The 23,093-nt window shown below is 52.2% G+C and overlaps 1 long non-coding RNA gene across 1 annotated transcript in view; it reads right to left on the bottom strand.

The window, feature by feature from the left end:
• Window positions 1–7,072: 7,072 nt before the first annotated feature.
• LOC139689424 (uncharacterized) overlaps window positions 7,073–23,093 on the bottom strand; it is a 195,105-nt gene continuing 179,084 nt past the window's right edge. Inside the window, exon 3 of the long non-coding RNA XR_011701323.1 lies at window positions 7,073–7,094. This is a non-coding gene — a long non-coding RNA (uncharacterized lncRNA). The remainder of the gene's footprint in view (window positions 7,095–23,093) is intronic.

Below are 23,093 nucleotides of genomic sequence, written 5' to 3'. Positions count from 1 at the left end.
CCCCCTTGCCCAATATTCTCCCCTTTGTCACAGTCTTCAGCATTCCATATCCATTTTAAATGTCCTGCATTCATGTCTAATGCCTCACTTGAATTCCTCTATCAAACTTTTCTCCTCCCCTGCCATTCCTTTAACATCTCCGATTATTTATTTCGCCTATTTCATATTTTTCATCCTTCTCCACACCAAAATTCCTAAAGCATATTTATTCAGTCTAATTCTCTGGCCTCAAGGACTAAGTTAAATTGCCGCTTGATGTGCGCCTACTGTGGCCAAAGTCCGCTCCGCAGAGCGAAGACAATTCAAATCTCCCGGCAGCGGAGAATCTTCCCCTCCACCCGCGCTCCGATGCAATAGGGGAAGAGTCTGCCACGCGGAGAGCGCGACGTCACAATGTCACGTGGTCTCCCCTCCCCCGGAGTCCCCTCAGCGCTCGCCCATTGGCTACCGCCAGGGCATGTGAGCGATACGTCACAATGTCACGTGGTCTCCCCTCCCCCGGAGTCCCCTCAGCGCTCGCCCATTGGCTACCGCCCGGGCCAGGGCAGGTATATAAGGAGGGACCTGAGACCCGAACAGACAGAGTCGGAGGTGGGAGTCCATCAGGGAGAGACCGCAGAGAGAACATCCTCGGTCTACTCCGCTCCCCTCTGATGGAAGCGACCGCAGAGAGCACATCCTCGGTCAACTCCGCTCCCCTCTCGAGGAAGCGATCGCAGAGAGCACATCCTCGGTCAACTCCGCCCCCCCCCTCTGGAGGAAGCGACCGCAGAGAGCAAATCCTCGGTCAAGTCCGCTCCCCTCTGGAGGAAGCGACCGCAGAGAGCACATCCTCGGTCAACTCCGATCCCCTCAAGAGGAATTCGAGGCAACCAGGACCAAAGCAACCGGACGGATGCCGCGCCGCCTCCCAGCGCCAACCGAGCTCGACGCCGCACGGAGGACCGACCCGCCGCGACGCCGCCCCGCCGCTCCGACACTCTGCCACCAGCCCCTCCGACGACCACCCCGGGATCATCGCCGACCCTCGAGGACTACCGGACCTGGTTGGCCGAGGCCGCCCTTCCTACGTGGCCGGTGCTGAGTCTCCTGACGCCGCCCACCCCGCAGTACCGCCTCCGGCCCCTGGACTCTCCAAGGACGCCCTACGCAGAGGTGCCGAGGCTGCCCCTATTTGGCTCGCCGGACCGTCGGGCTCCCGCGACCAGCCAGAAGCCGGACAGGACCCCGGCCGCCATCCAGCTGCTGGAGCTGAACCGGACTACACGCGCCCTTCAGGCAAACGACACTCGACCTTCTCCCTGGGAGAAGGTCCCCTTTACTGTAATCCTTTACTGGACGGAATAAACGCCCTTCGGGGTAATCAACGGAACAGCAGGGAGGTTTATTTTCTCCAGCAACCCCAGCCCTTACCTGGGCAGAATGCTCACTCGCTCTCGCGTTTCGGGGCGGGTCGCACAGCCAACCCCGGACGCCAGCGACGCGACACGCTCAATATTGAAGTTTTCACTAGTCATTCTTGACATCATTACCTAGTGCGCCTGACGTCAAATATCACCTCTTTGCACAAACGTCCTTATCTAATGCAATTATTTTAGTTAAATCCCCCAGCTTAATAATTGCCATAAATATTTCTGGAGGGCCCATTTTCATTAGTTTATCCTCATTAATTATCATTCAAAGCCTATTGCATCAATCCTGAAATGCGCTCAGTAATAATTGTATCCCGTTGGCTAACTAACTAACTATAAGTCGATCATTTGCAACCTAACTGACTTGATCAGTTGGACACCATTTTGTATTCATTCCTCCAGCCCCTTTGAAGTCTCTCTCATGCAAATCGTTTAAAAAGTGGAATATGAATTTATGAAAATGGGGCCAGTAATAAAATTTCCTTTGCAAGGAGAAGTTTAGTTAAAAGGACATATAGTACGTAGTTCCATATGAATCTGTAGCATGTTAAAATGGAAACGGTTAAACTTAAGATGGATGGAGAGCAACCGAAAACGGAAGATGAAGTAATATGGGAAATGAGCAATTGGGAGGAAATCATGGATCATCGATAGAATACAGATTCTAGTTTTGGGAGAAGAAAAAACAGGGGGGAACAAGTGAAATTAGGGCGGCAGACATTCATCTGTATAGCAGAAAAAACCATGGAATGTTTGATGGAATTCCAGTGCAAAGAGCGGAGTGATAATTTTCCTTCTGCCTTCTGATTAAAAATGCGATGCCTTTCGCCATGATTCAGTTAAAAATGTGCAAAGAGGGGAGGGATTAACGCAAAAGACGTGGAGACGAGTGGAATACTTGGATAAGATTTAGGGAAAGAGCTCAAGAGTTGAGGATGAAGACCTTGAGAATAAAGACGAAATCCTTTATTTGAGATCCTTAAATTAATCCCGGGAATAAAATTTGAGCGTTGTTGGGGTTTCGCGTTTAATTAACTTTAATTAACGCCTCTGATAAGGTTTATAATTTAGCCTTGTAATGAAAGGGCGAAGCAGTGGACGTGTCTTTACCTTCTGTTTCAAAGTTACAATTTCCATTAAACTTACTGCCGAAGATCTGATTTTGTAAAAATTCATTTTTCTCAAATTTCAATATCTTTCCACACTTGCTCTTCTCGGCTGCAACACACAGTTCCACGAAGGAGAGTTCTGCTCTCCTTGCTGGAAGGAGAGCAAATCTCTCCTTCCAAATGTCCTGCTTTCAGATGCTCAATCACCCTCCCGCTGGTAAAACATTGACGCTGCCGCCTAAAATATACTCATTCTTGAGGTCATGCGAGAAAATAAATAATTATAGAATTCGCAAAATTTTACAAAAGTACAACCCGCTTTCTCGGATGCTCAAAATAGCCTGGCCAAAAGCTTCGACCCTAAGTTGATGAAAATGCCATTAAATCTACAAAATAATAATTGTTCTGCAACACAAGATTTCATAAGTCTTCATCATTAGAGTTTACATCTTTACACAGTCCCGCAATGAGAAAGGGAAAAAGGAAAAAAGGGTGGGAACCTTCAAATCATGTTTCTAATGGAAGAGTATTATTTCGCCTCCACAAATGCCTCATGGGGGAATATTATTCGGCAAACGTTAGATAAGAGATTACTGCAATTTTAAAGGCATTGGCCACAATGGTGTAAGTACGCATTCCCCACACCCGTGTCTCGGGGGAAACATCAAAGCAGTCGTTTGGACGAAGCTGATGGAAGGGAATAATAGCGATCAGGTATTCAGATGAAAATCATCAATGGAATGCGGAAAGCAGCTGGTAGAGGATAAGAAAAGGCAGAACGAGGAGAGTTTGAAATTAGAGAGCGAGACGCGTCCACCCTCCTCTGTGTGTGCTGTGTCTCCGTCAGCTGGTCATCTCCGGTGATGCCGTGGCATCACCGAGCGAGCGAGGTCGGTTTAGTAGGTGATGGTAGAGCGCCACCCGGCGGCGGGCGCTCGCTCCCCCTGACTGCGCAAGAGTGGTGGAGAGCACGGGGCCTCGGAGCCCACGCCTCGACGACGGGGGACGTACCTGCCGAGTGGTTGGCACCACGCCGCTGCACCTCGCACTCCGAGTACGAGAGCCGCACCCGGGGGTCTGCGGCCCCCGGTCTCCCGTCGCCCTCCTTTCTGGAGGTCAAGAAGGCCTTCTTCACTTTGGTCCACTTGGAGGGGGGTCGGGGGGGCGCGGGGCCGCCCGCCGCGGGACCCTGGAAGCAAACGAGAGGTCACGTGTGAGTCAAGCCGCACGAGGCCCGAGGACCGGCCGCGGAGGTGATCATCACACTTCCGAGGAGAAGGGAGTGGCCACGGCGACTCACGATATGAAGCCGAACGGAGGGCTTGTGAAAGAATCGAGCCCAAGTTTATTTAACCTTGCGAGGTAAGAATTAATCTACTGACCCCTTAAAGCGTATAGAATGCACGTTAAAGGGGCTCTACATTCTTTCCATATGCCTCCTAATTCTTCCTCGGAATATTTGGTGAAATTAATTGAATATAATGGTTAATTAATTAAAAATGAGAGTTTAGAGCAATGTTTTATACCAAGTTGGCAAAATTAAAATGTTTCTTTTGTTTGAGAAATGAAATACGAGGGCTGCTCAAAATGACACCACCGTTTTGCTGTAGCGTGAGAATTAGTGGATAGGAGCCGAATGGTCTTTGTATTGACGCACACGGTCAGTACGGTCAGTAAGCCTCGAGCTACAGTGATTGGAAGGTCGTTCGTTTACAATAGCGAGTCAAAATGAGCAATGCAATTGGAATTCCCGTCAAATGCGAAATTCGTACTGTGATAAAGCTTTTACAGCTAAAAACGTCAAAGCTGGTGACATTCGCCAAAGGGAAATGTGTGCACTGTACGGACCAAATGTGATGAGTGACAGTGAGAGTTGTGCGTCATTGCTGTTGTCATTTAAACAGTGGACGTAAATGTCCATGATGATGGTAGAAGTAACGGCCCGTCTATGAACAATGAACAGCATCTGAAAATTGACGAAAGGTTTATGAAAACCGGCTTTTTACGATATCTGAAAGCTTAAGAAAGTTCTTCCGCGGATTTCTATTACTCTGTTGCATGGGAACACGACTGCAAAGTGAGGCTACTACATGCCTTGTGCTCGTCTCAACGAGGAACTTCAAGATGCCGTCATCGGATGGCTGCGATCTCAGGCGGCAGAATTTAATCCCGAAGGAATTTGAAAACTAGTTCACAGATATGGCAAATTTTTAAATCTCTTTGGTGAATATGTATAAAATGGTAGCAATATGTAGTTTTTAGTTGGATGACAATAATAAATGCTGTATCTATTCTAGTATATTTGTTATAGCATGACGGAAGTTACTTTCTGGACATCCTTCGTTTTTGTCTTATATCGCTGTAAGTGGGAACGAGGGTAGACCGGAGGTAGCGTGTGGAGCTGCAGGGGGCTGGTGCGTGTGACCGGTGATAATTTTTCAGCTGAGAAAAATTTTGCTATTGGTTTTTCGGAACGAGAAAACCACACATTAACCGAAAAACACAATAATGGTATTTCGGAACGAGAAAAATAGACCCTTACAAAAAAGCTACCCTAACCCATGGGGAAAGGCAGCAGTTTCATCATTCGGCACTGGTGGCGCAGACCAAATGGGCCGGCCTTGCATCAGCATGCGGGTGAGAGGGGCGTTCACGGAATGGGCCGCAGTACTGCGATGTGGAAGGCAACGGGAAACCACCACTTTATTCTCCCTAGAATACGCAGCCTTGTCTGGCATTCAAAATACAGTAGACAGATAGGTGCTGCAGTAAACCAATCCGAGGATTGTAGTGACGATGATTGCTCTTATTTATACTAGCATTAGGGATAATAGAAATAAAAATATGTAGATACTACGGCGTGATGGACACTGGTATTTCATACTCTAGTACAAGTTGCACACTTGTAGTCTGATCAATGGTAATCTTCTGAAAGCATATTCCTACAAGATATTTGAGGCGGAACAGGAAAATATATCGAAAACAGAAGAGGAGAGATGCTTGTGAAGGGAAGAAAGAAGCAATTACTGAATGAGCTGGAAGAGTAAGACGTAAAGGGAGAGCTGTAGTTGGAAAAATGAAAGGGGATGCCTAGTTGGGAGAGGAAGAGGAGATAGATAGATAGATAGAGGTCTTTATTTAGGCAAAATTGTGACGGAACGGTCCCTTCTTCCATTTAACCCATCAATACGAGGGTGACACCAGTATAATATATATATATATATATATATATATATATATATATATATATATATATATATATATCATTATATGGTATACTGTGGTATATACCACCCTCGTATAAACATATTATAATGGCCATAAAATTTATACACTTGCATGAATTTAAATACATGTAGACAGATATAAATTACGTAGAGACATGAATATCTAAACAAATATATATACATCCATACAAAGACATATGAGTAAATTAATATGCACCAACACATACATTAAGAAAGTAAATTACAATGGAAAAGAAAACAATAAAATATGAAAAGTCCAAGCAAAAAATGAGGTTTGTGGGAAAAACTTGGGAGAGCGTTGCTGGCGTTGCTCACCTATTATAAAACCACGCCGGAAAACACTCATGAAGAGAAGGGGGTGTGGAAAACCTTCAGAAAGGATGTGTGAGCATCACGAAAGAGGAAAAAGAAGATGAGTGAAACTTAAAATGGAAAAAGCTCGGTAGAGAGCTTGAGGTTCTTAAGAAAAATGATCTAGTTGCAAAATATCGCGAGAGAAAGTAAGAAAAGAATAATTATTCCCGAAACAGGGAAATTCAATACGGTTTTGAGGGACGATATGGAAAATAGTTCCGATGTTTGTGATATCGAAATACTCAATTCGGTCGATCTTACTTGAAAGGTCCGAAAACCCTCATCCCGCCGGTTAACAGTTCCAACTCCACAATTCTCTTCTGTTTCGAATCTCTAAGTTGGAAAATGAGTAGTCCACCATACTAGGCTGCGCGGTGCAAATTGAAGCCGAACACGTCAATACGCGGTTTTGACTCCCCTACAGAGTCCTGTTTCTCACAGTCAAGTCAGTTTCCAGGCCTGAAAATTTGCAAATATCTAGTCTGGCGATGGTAATAAAATAGCGCTGTACTTACAGCTGGCCTGCATAACGAATTAGGCGAGTTTGGAAGTATCCCGTTAGGTTTAAGAATGCTTAACGAGGACTTGAAAATCATATTGCAGGTCAGAGAAACGGAACCCTGGCGCCCCGAACTCCCCGACCTCCAAACCCCAACCACGGCGACGGCATCGGCCGCTGCTTAAACCCCCCGGCCTCATGAACCGTCCTATAGCTCACCTGAATCCCTTGCGGGTCCTTCCTGGTGCGGCCCTCACGACGCGGCTGTCGGGGTGAGGCGGATGCAGGCCGCCCCGCACGAGGCCCCTCCTGAAGCAGGTGTCCGGATGGGGGCGAGGTGGCTCGCGGGGATTGCAGCCCATGGGCCTCGGGCCACTCTGCCCAACCGCCCGTGGCCCGGCGGGGCTCCTCCCGGCGCTTGACGCTCTCCTTCCTCGTCTGGATGATATCCTTCACCTTCCCCCAGGCCGTCCTGCGGGAGACCAGGGGCAAATGAGTCACGTCTCGATCGGCCACCACTTCTCCTGCGAAGGCGACGTACCCCTCCGATGAATACCCCGACGCTACATACTCGTATACCCTCCCCTCGGACTAAGGAGAAAGTTGCAATATCATGGCCACACCTACACCACACCTTGCAAGCCGCCACGAGGGCGTTGGGCAAGGGATGCTGGGTCACCAGCTGTTAGCATTTTAATTTTATCGTTATCATGGTGAAGCATTTGGCGAGACTCAGTTTTCCATTGGATTGGGTCAAAAACGTGGCTTTTTGTGAAGTCTAAAATGGAGGATTATAGGAAATGGGTACGGGGCAAAATGAATGAGCAGAGACATTTGTCGAAAGCTAGAAATTATGCCGTGGTTAAAGTGGCTCATTTCATTTCAGAATACGGATTAGGTAACTTAGTGCAATGCTACGTAGGCAGGGAGCTCCTAGAAGTTCTTGGACGGAAGGAATGGCTTGACAGTTCTTATTTCCTAGAGTCACTTTAGGTAGTATTTTCGGCTGTTTCGATCACGAAGAGTGACCAAAATAAAGGATTTCTTATAAGAGTTTGCCCGAGAGCCATATTCCCTTGAGTTTAAACTACATTGTCTGCTACCAGCGTTATGGGTTGCTTGAATGGAGTATTGAATGGAGCACCCAGCATTAAACTCACACACTCTTTTGTACTCGATTTGCTTAATATTGCGCGTTATCCTCGTGCAAATGCCAATTTGTGAACGAGATTTGAGGAGGGCAAGTAAGTGTACTCAGAGCAGATACAAGAGCTATCCCATTCCCATTTCCACAGTCCCATTACGTATTAATGTCGATGAGGGAATGAAGAATTGGCTCACTTTCACCGCGTATGAACTAAATTAAGCCTTCATGTGTGTGCTATCGATTGTTTCTGAGGTGTTTTGACTGATTATATATAGCGCGCCTTACTTGGCGGAACACCCATGAATACTACACTTGGTATGCAATTGTAGTTTTCATGGGTGAAATACAATAGCATGCAGCAGTTAAAAGAAGCTCTGCGATTAAGCCGTTTGGTTTTAATAAAGCTGAAAGTCTATTTAGCAATGTCATGATATTATCATATTTTGATGCATGTATTTATACCCGAGTCCGTCGTCGGCATATCAAGTTCATCTGTTTGAGAGGATTGGTGAAACTAGAGCCTGCACACATTGGCATTAAATTGAATGAGAAATGACCCTTGAAGAAGAAAGAAAATCCTCAAATGAGGTCAAAATACATATTTAAAGGGGTTAACTGTATTAAGGGTATGAGGATATTCAAAGAACAAATTAAGATCATATGGAAAGACAAACATTTTTTCCATTTCTTATGAAACCCAAAAGTGCAATACTAATCTGTTCGTGATGTGGAAGCTGCCGTCGTGATCATATTCTGAGGGCTTTGCTAGACGTGAACATTTTCCATGAAGAAGTTACGACCTCAATAAATGCTTCAAAAAAAAACTTTCCTAAAAAAATTACTTACCTTTAGCAAATTATCCTTTAATAGACAGATTAACTTTGCTTGAATGGTTGTAAGAGTGTCCAAGAGTCCACAAGTTAGGCATGTTTCTTTAACAGGTGGATGATCGTTGATTAACATGAATAACGTGAGCAAGCTTCTTATTACCTATCAACAAAATCATTTCAACCCAAAAAAAATATGTTTTCAACGTTCTGCACGGTAGAAAGCATACCAAAGCATATAATTTTTTCAACGATTAATGGCCTTAGATTAAATAAACATATTAAACAAATTCGCCTGCCAATCCAAACACAGTCCCAAGGAAGTGAGAGGGCTGAGATTTGGGAATGGAAGGAAGGGTGAAAAGATGAGAGGAGAAGATATCCGGTTGGAGGGGCAAGGGGATGAAGGGAAGGAAACGGGAGCTGGGATTTGGCGCGCTCCCCTCGGACGAGGCGGGTTGTGAGATCGGGTTGGCGGGGCGTGGGGATGAATTGAAGGAAGCGGGAGCGGGAGTGGGTGCGCTCTCTTCCGGCGAGGCGTGTTGTGAGATCAGGTTGGAGGGGCAAGGGGATGATGGGAATGCAAGCGGGAGCTTGGGTTGGCTTGCTTCCCTCGGACGAGACGGGTTGTGATATCCGTTCGGTAGGACGAGGGGATGAATGGAAGCAATGCGGGAGCTGGGTTTGGCACGTTCCCCCCGGACGAAGCGATTTTAGAGATCGGGTTGTAGGGCGTTGGGATGAAGGGAAGGAAATCGGGGGCTGGCATGGGCGCGCTCCCTTCCGACGAGGCGGGTTGTGAGATCAGGCTGGAAGGGCAAGGTGATAAAGGGAAGGAAAACGGGAGCAGGGGTGGGCGTGCTCCCTTCGAACGGGGCGGGTAGTGAGATCGGGTTGGAGAGTCAGGGGAAGAAGGGAAGGGAAATGGGAGCGGAGATGGGCGCGCTCCTTTCTTACGAGGAGGGTAGTGAGATTTGGTTGGAGGGGGAGAAGGGGAAGGAAAGGAAAGCAGGTACTTGGGCTTGGCGCGCTCCCCTAGGACAAGGCAGGTTGTAAGATCGGAATGGTTGGACGAGGGGATGAAGCCAAGGAAATCGGGAGCTGGGATGGGCGTGCTCCCCATGGAAGAGACTTGTAGTGAGATCGGGTGAGGGGCTAGGGGATAAAGGGAAGGAAAATGGGCGCGGGGTTGGCGCGCTCCCTTCGGACGAGGCGGGTTGTGACATCGGGTTGGAGGGGCGATGGAATGAAGGATAGGAAATCTGGAGCGGGGACGGGCTCGCTCACTTCGGACGAGGGTGGTAGTTAGATCGGTTTGGTAGGACGAGTGGAAGAAATGAAGTAAAGCGGGAGCTTTGGTGTGCGCACTTCCCTCGGACTAAGCGATTCTAAAGATCTGGTTGGAGGGTTGTGGGGATGAAGGGAAGTAAAGCGGGAGCGGGAGTGACAGCGCTCCCTTCGGACGAGGCGGGTAGTGAGATCCGGATAGATGGGCAAGGGGATGAAGGGAAAAAATGCGGGAGCGGGGGTGGGCGCGCTACCATTGGACGGGACTGGTACTGAGATTGTGTTGGAGGGGCGGGGGGATGAAGGTAAGGAAATCGGGAGCTTGGATGGCCACGCTCCCTTCGGACGAGGCTGGTCGGGAGATCGGGTTGGAGGGGTGAGGGAATGAAGGGAAGGAACACGGGAGCGGGGGTGAGCGCGCTCCCCTCGGACGGGATGGGCGAGGGGATAAAGGGAAGGATATCGGAAGCTGGGATGGGCGCGTTACTTTCGGAGGATGTGGGTTGTGAGACCGGTTTGGAGGGGCGAGGGGATGAAGGGAATAAAAGCAAAGCTTGGTTTTGGCAAGCTCGAACAGCACAAGGGCGGTTGTGAGATCGGGTTGGAGGGGCGACGGGATGAAGTAAAGGAAATAAGGAGCTGGGATGGGCGCGCTCCCTTTCGACGAGGCGGGTTGTGAGATCGGGTTGGAGGGTTGAGGGAAAAAAGGTGTGCAACAATTACTCACGATCTGTCCTGGAGAAGCACATACGGGAAATATGCGGTCGTGCTAATAAAAAATTGGGATTTGTAAAAAGAGTGCTGGGTAAATGTGAAGGAACAATGTTTTCTTGCCCTAGTCAGGCCCCAACTAGAGTATGCTGCCAGTATATGGGATCCTCAAGAGATAAATGTGATTTCGGAATTGGATCGAGTTCAGCGGAGGGGGGCTGGATTTGTCAAAAATTGTTATGAGCAACGCAGTAGCGTAACTACTTCGCTAGAAAATTTAGGCTGGGATTCCCTTACACAGCGGAGTTTACAATATAGATTAAACTTATTTAAATATTTAAAGATGGGTCATTTTCCGATGACATCAAGAACATAATATGAACCCCAACGTATTACGGGCGGAGGGATCACGAATATAAGATTAGAGAGATAGACTGCAAGACAGACAGGTTTAAATGGTCATTTTTTCCAAGAACAATAAGAGACCAGAATGCTTGTAATCGAAATCCCCCAGGAGCCGGCTCAACATAATAAGTATTAACCTACAAGGTAGGGACTGCGAATGGTTATACTAGTATATACATAACTTTTTTTTCAGATTACCCCCACCTTTCCCCATTCATTTGAAAATCCCTAACCCCCTCATCCCTTACCCTTTCCTCCTGGTGCTGCACCCCCTGCCACACACCTTTTTGGTGGCTCTTAGGGTATTGATGTAGATGTAGATGAAAAAAGGGAAGGAAGTCGGAAGCAGGGGTGTCTGTGCTCCTTTCGGGCGAGGCGGGTTGTGAGATCGGGTTGGATGGGGAAGGAAAGAATGGAAGGAAATCGGGAGCTGGGATGGACGCGATCCCTTCGGACGAGGCGGGTTTATAGACCAGGTTGGAGGGGCCAGGGGATGAAGGGAAGGGATTAAGAGGATGTGAGTGGCGTGCTCCCTTCGGCCGAGGTGTGTAGTGAAATCGGGTTGGAGGGGCAAGGGGATAAAGGGAAGGTAATCGGCAGCTGGGATAAGTGGCGGGGGGATGAAAAGAGGGAAATAAGGAGCGGGGGTTAGCGCCTTCCCCTAGGACTGGATAGGTTGGAAGATCGGGTTGGAGGGGCTAGGGAGTGAAGGGAAAGATATCGGGAGCAGGGATAGGTGCGCTCCCTTCGGACGAGGAAGGCTGTGAGATCCGGTTGGAGGGGCGGGGAGATGAATGTGAGGGAAGCAGGAGCTGGGACGGGCGCGCTTGCCTCGGACGAGACGGGCTGTGAGATCCGGTTAAAGGGCGGAGCGGATTATGGGAAAGAAAGCTTTAGCTGGGGTTTTGCGCCGTCCTCTTGAGCAAGACGGGTTGTGATATCAGGTGGGGCAAGGGAATGAAGGAAAGGAAAACGGGAGCTGGGGTGGGCGCGCTCCCGTCTGACCGTAAGGGTTGTCAAATCGGGTATGAAAGGCGAAGAGATAAAGAAAGGAAAGTGGGAGCTGGGTTGGGCAAGCTCCCTTCGGACGGGACAGGGTTTGAGATCGGTTTCGATTGACGAGGGGATGAATGGAAGGGTAGCAGGAGCTGAACGGGCGTGCTCCATTCGGACGAGGTAGGTTGTGACATCGGGAATGGGAGGAGGGGACGAAGGGTAGGAAAGCGGAGGCTTCAATGTGCGTGCTCCCGGAGGGGATGGGTTGTGATATCGGGAAAGGGGGGAGGGATGAAGGGAAGGAACTCGGGGGCTTGGATGGGCGTGCTCCGTACAGACGGGATGGGTTGTGAGATTAGGAAAGGGGGGTGGGATGAAGGGAAGGAAAACTTGGGTTTGGATGTAGGCGCTCACTACGGACGGGATGGTTTGTGAGATCGGAAAGGGGCTGAGGGGATGAAGGGAAGGAACTAGGGGGCTTGGATGGGCGTGCTCCGTACGGACGGGATGGGTTGTGTGATCCTGAAAGGGGGGAGAGGGGATGAAGGGAAGGAACTCCGGGTCTTGGATGTCCGCGCTCCGCACGTACGGGCTGGTTTGTGGGATCGGGAAAGGGGGGGAGGGGAAGAAGGGAAGGAACTCGGAGGCTTGGATGTGCGCGCTCCCTACGGACGGGATTGGTGTTGAGATCGGGAAATGGGGGAGGGGATGAAGGGAAGGAAATCGGGGGCTTGGATTTCCGAGCTCCCTACGGTCTTGATGGTTTCTGAGATCGGGAAAGGGTGGGAGAAAATGAAGGGAAGGAAATAGGGGGCTTGGAAGTGCGCGCTCCGTACGGACGGGATGGGATGTGAGATTAGGAAAGGCGGTGGGGATGAAGGGAAGGAAATAGGGGGCTTGGAAGTGCGCGCTCCGTACGGACGGGATGGGATGTGAGATTAGGAAAGGGGGTGGGGATGAAGGGAAGTAACTCCGGGGCGTGGTTGTGCGCGCTCCGTACGGAGGGGATGGGTTTTGAGATCGGAAAAGGGGGGAGGGAATGAAGTGAAGGAAATCAGGGGCTTGGATGTGCGCGCTCCCTACGGACGGGATGGGCTGTGAGATCGGGAAAGGGGGGTGAGGGAATGAAGGGAAGGAACTCGTGGGCTTGGATGTTGATGCTCCATAATGACGGGATGAGTTGTGAGATCGAGAAAGGGTAGTAGGGGATGAAGTGAAGGAACTCAGGGGTTAGATGTGCGAGCTATCTACATACTAGATGGGATGTGAGATTAGGAAAGGGGGGGGATGAAGGGAAGGAAATCAGGGGCTTGGATGTGCTCTCTCCCTACTGACGGGATCGGTTGTGAGATCGGGAAAGGGGGTGGGGATGAAGGGAAGGAAATAGGGGGCTTGGAAGTGCGCGCTCCGTACGGACGGGATGGGATGTGAGATTAGGAAAGGGGGTGGGGATGAAGGGAAGGAACTCCGGGGCGTGGTTGTGCACGCTCCGTACGGACGGTATAGGTTGTGAGATAGGGAAAGGGGATGAGGGGATGAATTGAAGGAAATCGGAGGCTCGGATGTGCGTGCCATCTACATACGGGATGGGTTGAGAGATCGGGAAACGGGGGGAAGGGATGAAGGGAAGGAATACGGGGGCTTGGATGTGTGTGCTCTATAAGGGCGGGATGGGTGTTCTGATCCGGGAAGGGGGAGGGGATGAAGGGAAGGAAATCGGGGGCTTGGAGGTGCGCGCTCCGTACGGACGGGATGGGTAGTGTGATCAGGAAAGGGGGGGAGGGGATGAAGGGCAGGAAAAATGGGGCTTGGATGTGCGTGGTCCCTAATTACGGGATGGGTTGTGAGAGCTGGTAAGGGAAGTGAGGGGATGAAGGAAAGGAACTTGGGGGCTTGGATGTTGATGCTCCATAATGACGGGATGGGTTATGTGATCGGGAAAGGGGGGGAGGGAATGAAGGGAAGGAACTCCGGGGCTTGCATGTGCGCGCTCCCTACTGACGAGATTGTGAGATTAGGAAAGGGGGGTGGGATGAAGGGAAGGAAAAATTGGGTTTGGATGTAGAAGCTCACTACGGACGGGATGGTTTGTGTGATCGGAAAAGGGGTAGGGGATGAAGGGAAGGAACTAGGGGGCTTGGATGTGCAATCTCCGGACGGACGGGATGGGTAGTGATACTGGAGAAGGATGGGAGGGGATGAAGAGAAGAAACTCGGGGGCTTGGGTGTGCGTGGTCCCTAATTACCCGATGGGTTGTGAGATCTAGTAAGGGAGGTGAGGGGATGAAGGAAAGGAACTCGGGGGCTTGGATGTTGATGCTCCATAATGACGGCATGGGTTGGGTCATCTGGAAAGGGGGAAGGGGATGAAGGGAAGGAACTCCGGGGCTTGGATGTGCGCGCTCCCTACGGACGGGATGGGTTGTGTGATCCGGAAAGGAGGGGAGATGAAGGGAAGGAAATCAGGGGCTTGGATGTGCTCTCTCCCTACTGACGGGATCGGTTGTGAGATCGGGAAAGGGGGGAAGGGGATGAAGGGAAGGAAATCGGGGGCTTGGATGTGCGCGCTCCGTACGGACGGGATGGGTTTTGAGATCTGGACAGTGGGGGAGGGGATGAAGGGAAAGAAATAAGGGGCTTGGATGTGCGTTCTACCTACGGACGGGATGGGTTGTGAGATCGGAAAAGGGGGGGAGGGGATGAAAGGAAGGAACTCGGGGGCTTTGATGTGCGCGCTCCCTACGGACGAGATAGATTGTGAGATTAGGAAAGGGGTGAGGGGATGAAGGGAAGGAACTAGGGGGCTTAGATGTGCGTGCTCCGTACGGACGGGATGGGTTGTGTGATCCGGAAAGGGGGGAGAGGGGATGAAGGGAAGGAACTCCGGGTCTTGGATGTCCGCGCTCAGTACGGACGGGATTGTTTGTGTGACCGGGAAAGGGTGGGAGGGGAAGAAGGGAAGGAACTCGGGGGCTTGGATGTTCGCGCTCCCTACTGACGAGATAGATTGTGAGATTAGGAAAGGGGGGTGGGATGAAGGGTAGGAAAAATTGGGTTTGGATGTAGGCAATCACTACGGACGGGATGGTTTGTGAGATCGGAAAAGGGGAAGGGGATGAAGGGAAGGAACTAGGGGGCTTGGATGTGCGTGCTCCGTACGGACGGGATGGGTTGTGTGATCCGGAAATGGGAGGAAGGGGAAGAAGGGAAGGAACTCGGAGGCTTGCATGTGCGCGCTCCCTACGGACGAGATGGGTTGTGAGATCTGGACAGGGGGGAGGGCTGAAGGACAGGAAATAAGGGCCTTGGATGAGCGTTCTCCCTACGGACGGGATAGGTGCTGAGATCGGGAAATGGGGGAAGGGATGAAGGGAAGGAAATCGGGGACTCGGATTTGCGAGCCCGCTACGGACGGAATGGGTTCTGTGATCGGGAAAGGGGGATGAGGGGATGAAGGGAAGGAACTCGTGGGCTTGGATGTTGATGCTCCATAATGACGGGATGGGTTGTGAGATCGAGAAAGGGTAGTAGGGGATGAAGTGAAGGAACTCAGGGGTTAGATGTGCGAGCTATCTACGGACGGGATAGGTTGTGAGATCGGGAAAGGGGAGGAGGGAGGGAAGGGAAGAAATACGGGGGCTTGGATGTGTTTGCTCCATCCGGGCGGGATGGGGGTTCTGATCCGGAAAGGGGGGAGGGGATGAAGGGCAGGAAACATGGGGCTTGGATGTGCGTGGTCCCTAATTAGGGGATGGGTTGTGAAATCTGGAAAGGGAGGTGAGGGGATGAAGGAAAGGAACTCCGGGGCTTGGATGTTGATGCTCCATAATGACAGGATGGGTTGTGAGATCGGGAAAGGGGTGAGGGGATGAAGGGAAGGAATCAGGGGGCTTGGATGTGCGTGCTCTAGATGGGATGGGTTGTGTGATCCGGAAAGGGGGAAAGGGGAAGAAGGGAAGGAACTCGTAGGCTTGCATGTACGCGTTCCCTACGGGCGAGATTGGTTGTGAGATCTGGACAGTGGGGAGGGGTGAAAGACAGGAAATAAGGGCCTTGGATGAGTGTTCTCCCTACGGACGGGATAGGTGTTGAGATCGGGAAATGGGGGAAGGGATGAAGGGAAGGAAATCGGGGACTTGGATGTGCGCACTCCGTACGGACGGGACGGTTTGTGGGATCGGGGAAGGGGGGTTGGGGAAGTAGGAAAGGATTTCGGGGGCTTGGATGTGCGCGCTCCCTACGGACGGGATGGGTTGTGTGATCCGGAAAGGAGGGGAGATGAAGGGAAGGAAATCAGGGGCTTGGATGTGCTCTCTCCCTACTGACGGGATCGGTTGTGAGATCGGGAAAGGGGGGAAAGGGATTAAGGGAAGGAAATCGGGGGCTTGGAAGTGCGCGCTCCGTACGGACGGGATGGGATGTGAGATTAGGAAAGGGGGTGGGGATGAAGGGAAGGAACTCCGGGGCGTGGTTGTGCACGCTCCGTACGGACGGTATAGGTTGTGAGATAGGGAAAGGGGATGAGGGGATGAATTGAAGGAAATCGGAGGCTCGGATGTGCGTGCCATTTACGGACGGGATGGGTTGAGAGATCGGGAAAGGGGGGGGAAGGGATGAAGGGAAGGAATACGGGGGCTTGGATGTGTGTGCTCTATACGGGCGGGATGGGTGTTCTGATCCGGGAAGGGGGAGGGGATGAGGGAAGGAAATCGGGGGCTTGGAGGTGCGCGCTCCGTACGGACGGGAAGGGTAGTTTGATCAGGAAAGGGGGGGAGGGGATGAAGGGAAAGAAATAAGGGGCTTGGATGTGCGTTCTACCGACGGACGGGATGGGTTGTAAGATCGGAAAAGGGGAGGAGGGGATGAAAGGAAGGAACTCGGGGGCTTTGATGTGCGCGCTCCCTACGGACGAGATAGATTGTGAGATTAGGAAAGGGGTGAGGGGATGAAGGGAAGGAACTAGGGGGCTTAGATGTGCGTGCTCCGTACGGACGGGATGGGTTGTGTGATCTGGAAAGGGGGGATGAAGGGAAGGAACTCCGGGTCTTGGATGTCCGCCCTCAGTACGGACGGAATTGTTTGTGTGACCGGGAAAGGGGGGGAGGGGAAGAAGGGAAGGAACTCGGGGGCTTGGATGTTCGCGCTCCCTACTGACGAGATAGATTGTGAGATAAGGAAAGGGGGGTGGGATGAAGGGAAGGAAAAATTGGGTTTGGATGTAGGCAATCACTACGGACGGGATGGTTTGTGAGATCGGAAAAGGGGAAGGGGATGAAGGGAAGGAACTAGGGGGCTTGGATGTGCGTGCTCCGTACGGACGGGATGGGTTGTGTGATCCGGAAATGGGAGGAAGGGGAAGAAGGGAAGGAACTCGGAGGCTTGCATGTGCGCGCTCCCTACGGACGAGATGGGTTGTGAGATCTGGACAGGGGGGAGGGCTGAAGGACAGGAAATAAGGGCCTTGGATGAGCGTTCTCCCTACGGACGGGATAGGTGTTGAGATCGGGAAATGGGGGAAGGGATGAAGGGAAGGAAATCGGGGACTCGGATTTGCGAGCCCCCTACGGACGGAATGGGTTCTGTTATCGGGAAAGGGGGATGAGGGGATGAAGGGAAGGAACTCAGGGGTTAGATGTGCGAGCTATCTACGGACGGGATAGGTTGTGAGATCGGGAAAGGGGGGAGGGGAAGAAGGGCAGGAAACATGGGGCTTGGATGTGCGTGGTCCCTAATTAGGGGATGGGTTGTGAAATCTGGAAAGGGAGGTGAGGGGATGACGGAAAGGAACTCCGGGGCTTGGATGTTGATGCTCCATAATGACAGGATGGGTTGAGAGATCGGGAAAGGGGTGAGGGGATGAAGGGTAGGAATCAGGGGGCTTGGATGTGCGTGCTCTAGATGGGATGGGTTGTGTGATCCGGAAAGGGGGAAAGGGGAAGAAGGGAAGGAACTCGTAGGCTTGCATGTACGCGCTCCCTACGGGCGAGATTGGTTGTGAGATCTGGACAGTGGGGAGGGGTGAAAGACAGGAAATAAGGGCCTTGGATGAGTGTTCTCCCTACGGACGGGATAGGTGTTGAGATCGGGAAATGGGGGAAGGGATGAAGGGAAGGAAATCGGGGACTTGGATGTGCGCACTCCGTAAGGTCGGGACGGTTTGTGGGATCGGGAAAGGGGGGTAGGGGAAGTAGGAAAGGATTTCGGGGGCTTTGATGTGCGCGCTCCCTACGGACGAGATTGGTTGTGAGATCTGGACAGGGGAGGAGGGTTAAAGGACAGGAAATATGGGCCTTGGATGTGCGTTCTCCGTACCGATGGGATGGGCTGTGAGATCCGGAAAGGGGGTGAGGGGATGAAGGGAAGGATCTCATGGGCTTTGATGTGCGTGCCATATACGGTTGGGATGGGTTCTGAGATTGGGAAAGGGGGAAGGAGGGCATGAAGGGAAGGAAATCCGGGGCTTGAATCTGTGCGCCATCTACTGACGGGATGGGTTGTGAGATCGACAAAAGGGCGGGGGCGGGGTTGAAGGGAAGGAACTCGGGGGCTTGTATGTGCGTGCCATCTACGGACGGGATGGGTTGTGTGATCCGGAAAAGGGGGGGAGGGGTTGAAGGGAAGGAATTCGGGGGCCTGGATATTCGTGCCAACTACGGAGTGGATGGGTTCTGAGGTCCAGAAAGGGGGGGAGGGGTTTAAGGGAAGGAACGCCGGGGCTTTGATTTGTGTGCCATCTACGGACGGGATGGGTTGTGAGATCCGGAAAGGGTGGTGAGGGGATAAAAGGAAGGAATTCCGGGGCCAGGATGTGTGTGCCATCTACGGACGGGATGGGTTGTGAGATCAGGAAAGGTGGGGAGGGGATGAAGGGAAGGAACTCCGGGGCCAGGATGTGTGTGTCATCTACGTACGGGATGGGTTGTGAGATCAGGAAAGGGGGGAAGGGATGAAGGGAAGGAACTCCGGGGCCAGGATGTGTGTGCCATCTACGGACGGGATGGGTTGTGACATCAGGAAAGGGGGGAGGGGGTGAAGGGAAGGAACTCCGGGGCCAGGATGTGCGTGCCACATACGGACGGGATGGGTTGTGAGATCAGGAAAGGTGGGAGGGGATGAAGGGAAGGAACTCCGGGGCCAGGATGTGTGTGCCATCTACGGACGGGATGGGTTGTGAGATCTGGAAAGGGGGGGAGGGGATGAAGGGAAAGAAAAATTTGGGTTTGGATGTGTGTGCCATCTACATACGGGATGGGTTGAGAGATCGGGAAAGGGGGGGGAAGGGATGAAGGGAAGGAATACGGGGGCTTGGATGTGTGTGCTCTATACGGGCGGGATGGGTGTTCTGATCCGGGAAGGGGGAGGGGATGAAGGGAAGGAAATCGGGGGCCTGGAGGTGCGCGCTCCGTACGGACGGGATGGGTAGTGTGATCAGGAAAGGGGGGGAGGGGATGAAGGGCTGGAAAAATGGGGCTTGGATGTGCGTGGTCCCTAATTACGGGATGGGTTGTGAGATCTGGTAAGGGAGGTGAGGGGATGAAGGAAAGGAACTTGGGGGCTTGGATGTTGATGCTCCATAATGACGGGATGGGTTATGTGATCGGGAAAGGGGGGGAGGGAATGAAGGGAAGGAACTCCGGGGCTTGCATGTGCGCGCTCCCTACTGACGAGATTGTGAGATTAGGAAAGGGGGGTGGGATGAAGGGAAGGAAAAATTGGGTTTGGATGTAGAAGCTCACTACGGACGGGATGGTTTGTGTGATCGGAAAAGGGGTAGGGGATGAAGGGAAGGAACTAGGGGGCTTGGATGTGCAATCTCCGTACGGACGGGATGGGTAGTGATACTGGAGAAGGATGGGAGGGGATGAAGAGAAGAAACTCGGGGGCTTGGGTGTGCGTGGTCCCTAATTACCCGATGGGATGTGAGATCTAGTAAGGGAGGTGGGGGGATGAAGGAAAGGAACTCGGGGGCTTGGATGTTGATGCTCCATAATGACGGCATGGGTTGGGTCATCTGGAAAGGGGGAAGGGGATGAAAGGAAGGACCTCCGGGGCTTTGATGTGCCCGCTCCCTACGGACGGGATGGGTTGTGTGATCCGGAAAGGAGGGGAGATGAAGGGAAGGAAATCAAGGGGTTGGATGTGCTCTCTCCCTACTGACGGGATTGGTTGTGAGATCGGGAAAGGGGGGAAAGGGATTAAGGGAAGGAAATCGGGGGCTTGGATGTGTGCGCTCCGTACGGACGGGATGGGTTTCGAGATCTGGACAGTGGGGGAGGGGATGAAGGGAAAGAAATAAGGGGCTTGGATGTGCGTTCTACCGACGGACGGGATGGGTTGTAAGATCGGAAAAGGGGTGGAAGGGATGAAAGGAAGGAACTCGGGGGCTTTGATGTGCGCGCTCCCTACGGACGAGATAGATTGTGAGATTAGGAAAGGGGTGAGGGGATGAAGGGAAGGAACTAGGGGGCTTAGATGTGCGTGCTCCGTACGGACGGGATGGGTTGTGTGATCCGGAAAGGGGGGAGAGGGGATGAAGGGAAGGAACTCCGGGTCTTGGATGTCCGCCCTCAGTACGGACGGAATTGTTTGTGTGACCGGGAAAGGGGGGGGAGGGGAAGAAGGGAAGGAACTCGGGGGCTTGGATGTTCGCGCTCCCTACTGACGAGATAGATTGTGAGATTAGGAAAGGGGGGTGGGATGAAGGGAAGGAAAAATTGGGTTTGGATGTAGGCAATCACTACGGACGGGATGGTTTGTGAGATCGGAAAAGGGGAAGGGGATGAAGGGAAGGAACTAGGGGGCTTGGATGTGCGTGCTCCGTACGGACGGGATGGGTTGTGTGATCCGGAAATGGGAGGAAGGGGAAGAAGGGAAGGAACTCGGAGGCTTGCATGTGCGCGCTCCCTACGGACGAGATGGGTTGTGAGATCTGGACAGGGGGGAGGGCTGAAGGACAGGAAATAAGGGCCTTGGATGAGCGTTCTCCCTACGGACGGGATAGGTGATGAGATCGGGAAATGGGGGAAGGGATGAAGGGAAGGAAATCGGGGACTCGGATTTGCGAGCCCCCTACGGACGGAATGGGTTCTGTTATCGGGAAAGGGGGATGAGGGGATGAAGGGAAGGAACTCAGGGGTTAGATGTGCGAGCTATCTACGGACGGGATAGGTTGTGAGATCGGGAAAGGGGGGAGGGGAAGAAGGGCAGGAAACATGGGGCTTGGATGTGCGTGGTCCCTAATTAGGGGATGGGTTGTGAAATCTGGAAAGGGAGGTGAGGGGATGACGGAAAGGAACTCCGGGGCTTGGATGTTGATGCTCCATAATGACAGGATGGGTTGAGAGATCGGGAAAGGGGTGAGGGGATGAAGGGAAGGAATCAGGGGGCTTGGATGTGCGTGCTCTAGATGGGATGGGTTGTGTGATCCGGAAAGGGGGAAAGGGGAAGAAGGGAAGGAACTCGTAGGCTTGCATGTACGCGCTCCCTACGGGCGAGATTGGTTGTGAGATCTGGACAGTGGGGAGGGGTGAAAGACAGGAAATAAGGGCCTTGGATGAGTGTTCTCCCTACGGACGGGATAGGTGTTGAGATCGGGAAATGGGGGAAGGGATGAAGGGAAGGAAATCGGGGACTTGGATGTGCGCACTCCGTACGGTCGGGACGGTTTGTGGGATCGGGAAAGGGGGGTAGGGGAAGTAGGAAAGGATTTCGGGGGCTTTGATGTGCGCGCTCCCTACGGACGAGATTGGTTGTGAGATCTGGACAGGGGAGGAGGGTTAAAGGACAGGAAATATGGGCCTTGGATGTGCGTTCTCCGTACCGATGGGATGGGTTGTGAGATCCGGAAAGGGGGTGAGGGGATGAAGGGAAGGATCTCATGGGCTTTGATGTGCGTGCCATATACGGTTGGGATGGGTTCTGATTTTGGGAAAGGGGGAAGGAGGGCATGAAGGGAAGGAAATCCGGGGCTTGAATCTGTGCGCCATCTCCTGACGGGATGGGTTGTGAGATCGACAAAAGGGCGGGGGCGGGGTTGAAGGGAAGGAACTCGGGGGCTTGTATGTGCGTGCCATCTACGGACGGGATGGGTTGTGTGATCCGGAAAAGGGGGGGAGGGGTTGAAGGGAAGGAATTCGGGGGCCTGGATATTCGTGCCAACTACGGAGTGGATGGGTTCTGAGTTCCAGAAAGGGGGGGAGGGGTTTAAGGGAAGGAACGCCGGGGCTTTGATTTGTGTGCCATCTACGGACGGGATGGGTTGTGAGATCCGGAAAGGGTGGTGAGGGGATAAAAGGAAGGAATTCCGGGGCCAGGATGTGTGTGCCATCTACGGACGGGATGGGTTGAGAGATCGGGAAAGGGGGGGGAAGGGATGAAGGGAAGGAATACGGGGGCTTGGATGTGTGTGCTCTATACGGGCGGGATGGGTGTTCTGATCCGGGAAGGGGGAGGGGATGAAGGGAAGGAAATCGGGGGCCTGGAGGTGCGCGCTCCGTACGGACGGGATGGGTAGTGTGATCAGGAAAGGGGGGGAGGGGATGAAGGGCTGGAAAAATGGGGCTTGGATGTGCGTGGTCCCTAATTACGGGATGGGTTGTGAGATCTGGTAAGGGAGGTGAGGGGATGAAGGAAAGGAACTTGGGGGCTTGGATGTTGATGCTCCATAATGACGGGATGGGTTATGTGATCGGGAAAGGGGGGGAGGGAATGAAGGGAAGGAACTCCGGGGCTTGCATGTGCGCGCTCCCTACTGACGAGATTGTGAGATTAGGAAAGGGGGGTGGGATGAAGGGAAGGAAAAATTGGGTTTGGATGTAGAAGCTCACTACGGACGGGATGGTTTGTGTGATCGGAAAAGGGGTAGGGGATGAAGGGAAGGAACTAGGGGGCTTGGATGTGCAATCTCCGTACGGACGGGATGGGTAGTGATACTGGAGAAGGATGGGAGGGGATGAAGAGAAGAAACTCGGGGGCTTGGGTGTGCGTGGTCCCTAATTACCCGATGGGTTGTGAGATCTAGTAAGGGAGGTGAGGGGATGAAGGAAAGGAACTCGGGGGCTTGGATGTTGATGCTCCATAATGACGGCATGGGTTGGGT

This window comes from Hetaerina americana, unplaced genomic scaffold (genome assembly GCF_022747635.1).
Source record: "Hetaerina americana unplaced genomic scaffold, ioHetAmer1.1.p SCAF_23, whole genome shotgun sequence".
In the NCBI taxonomy this organism is placed as follows: Eukaryota; Metazoa; Arthropoda; class Insecta; order Odonata; family Calopterygidae; genus Hetaerina; species Hetaerina americana.
Note: the sequence above shows the minus strand (reverse complement) of the source record. Positions and strands in the feature narration are given on the sequence as shown.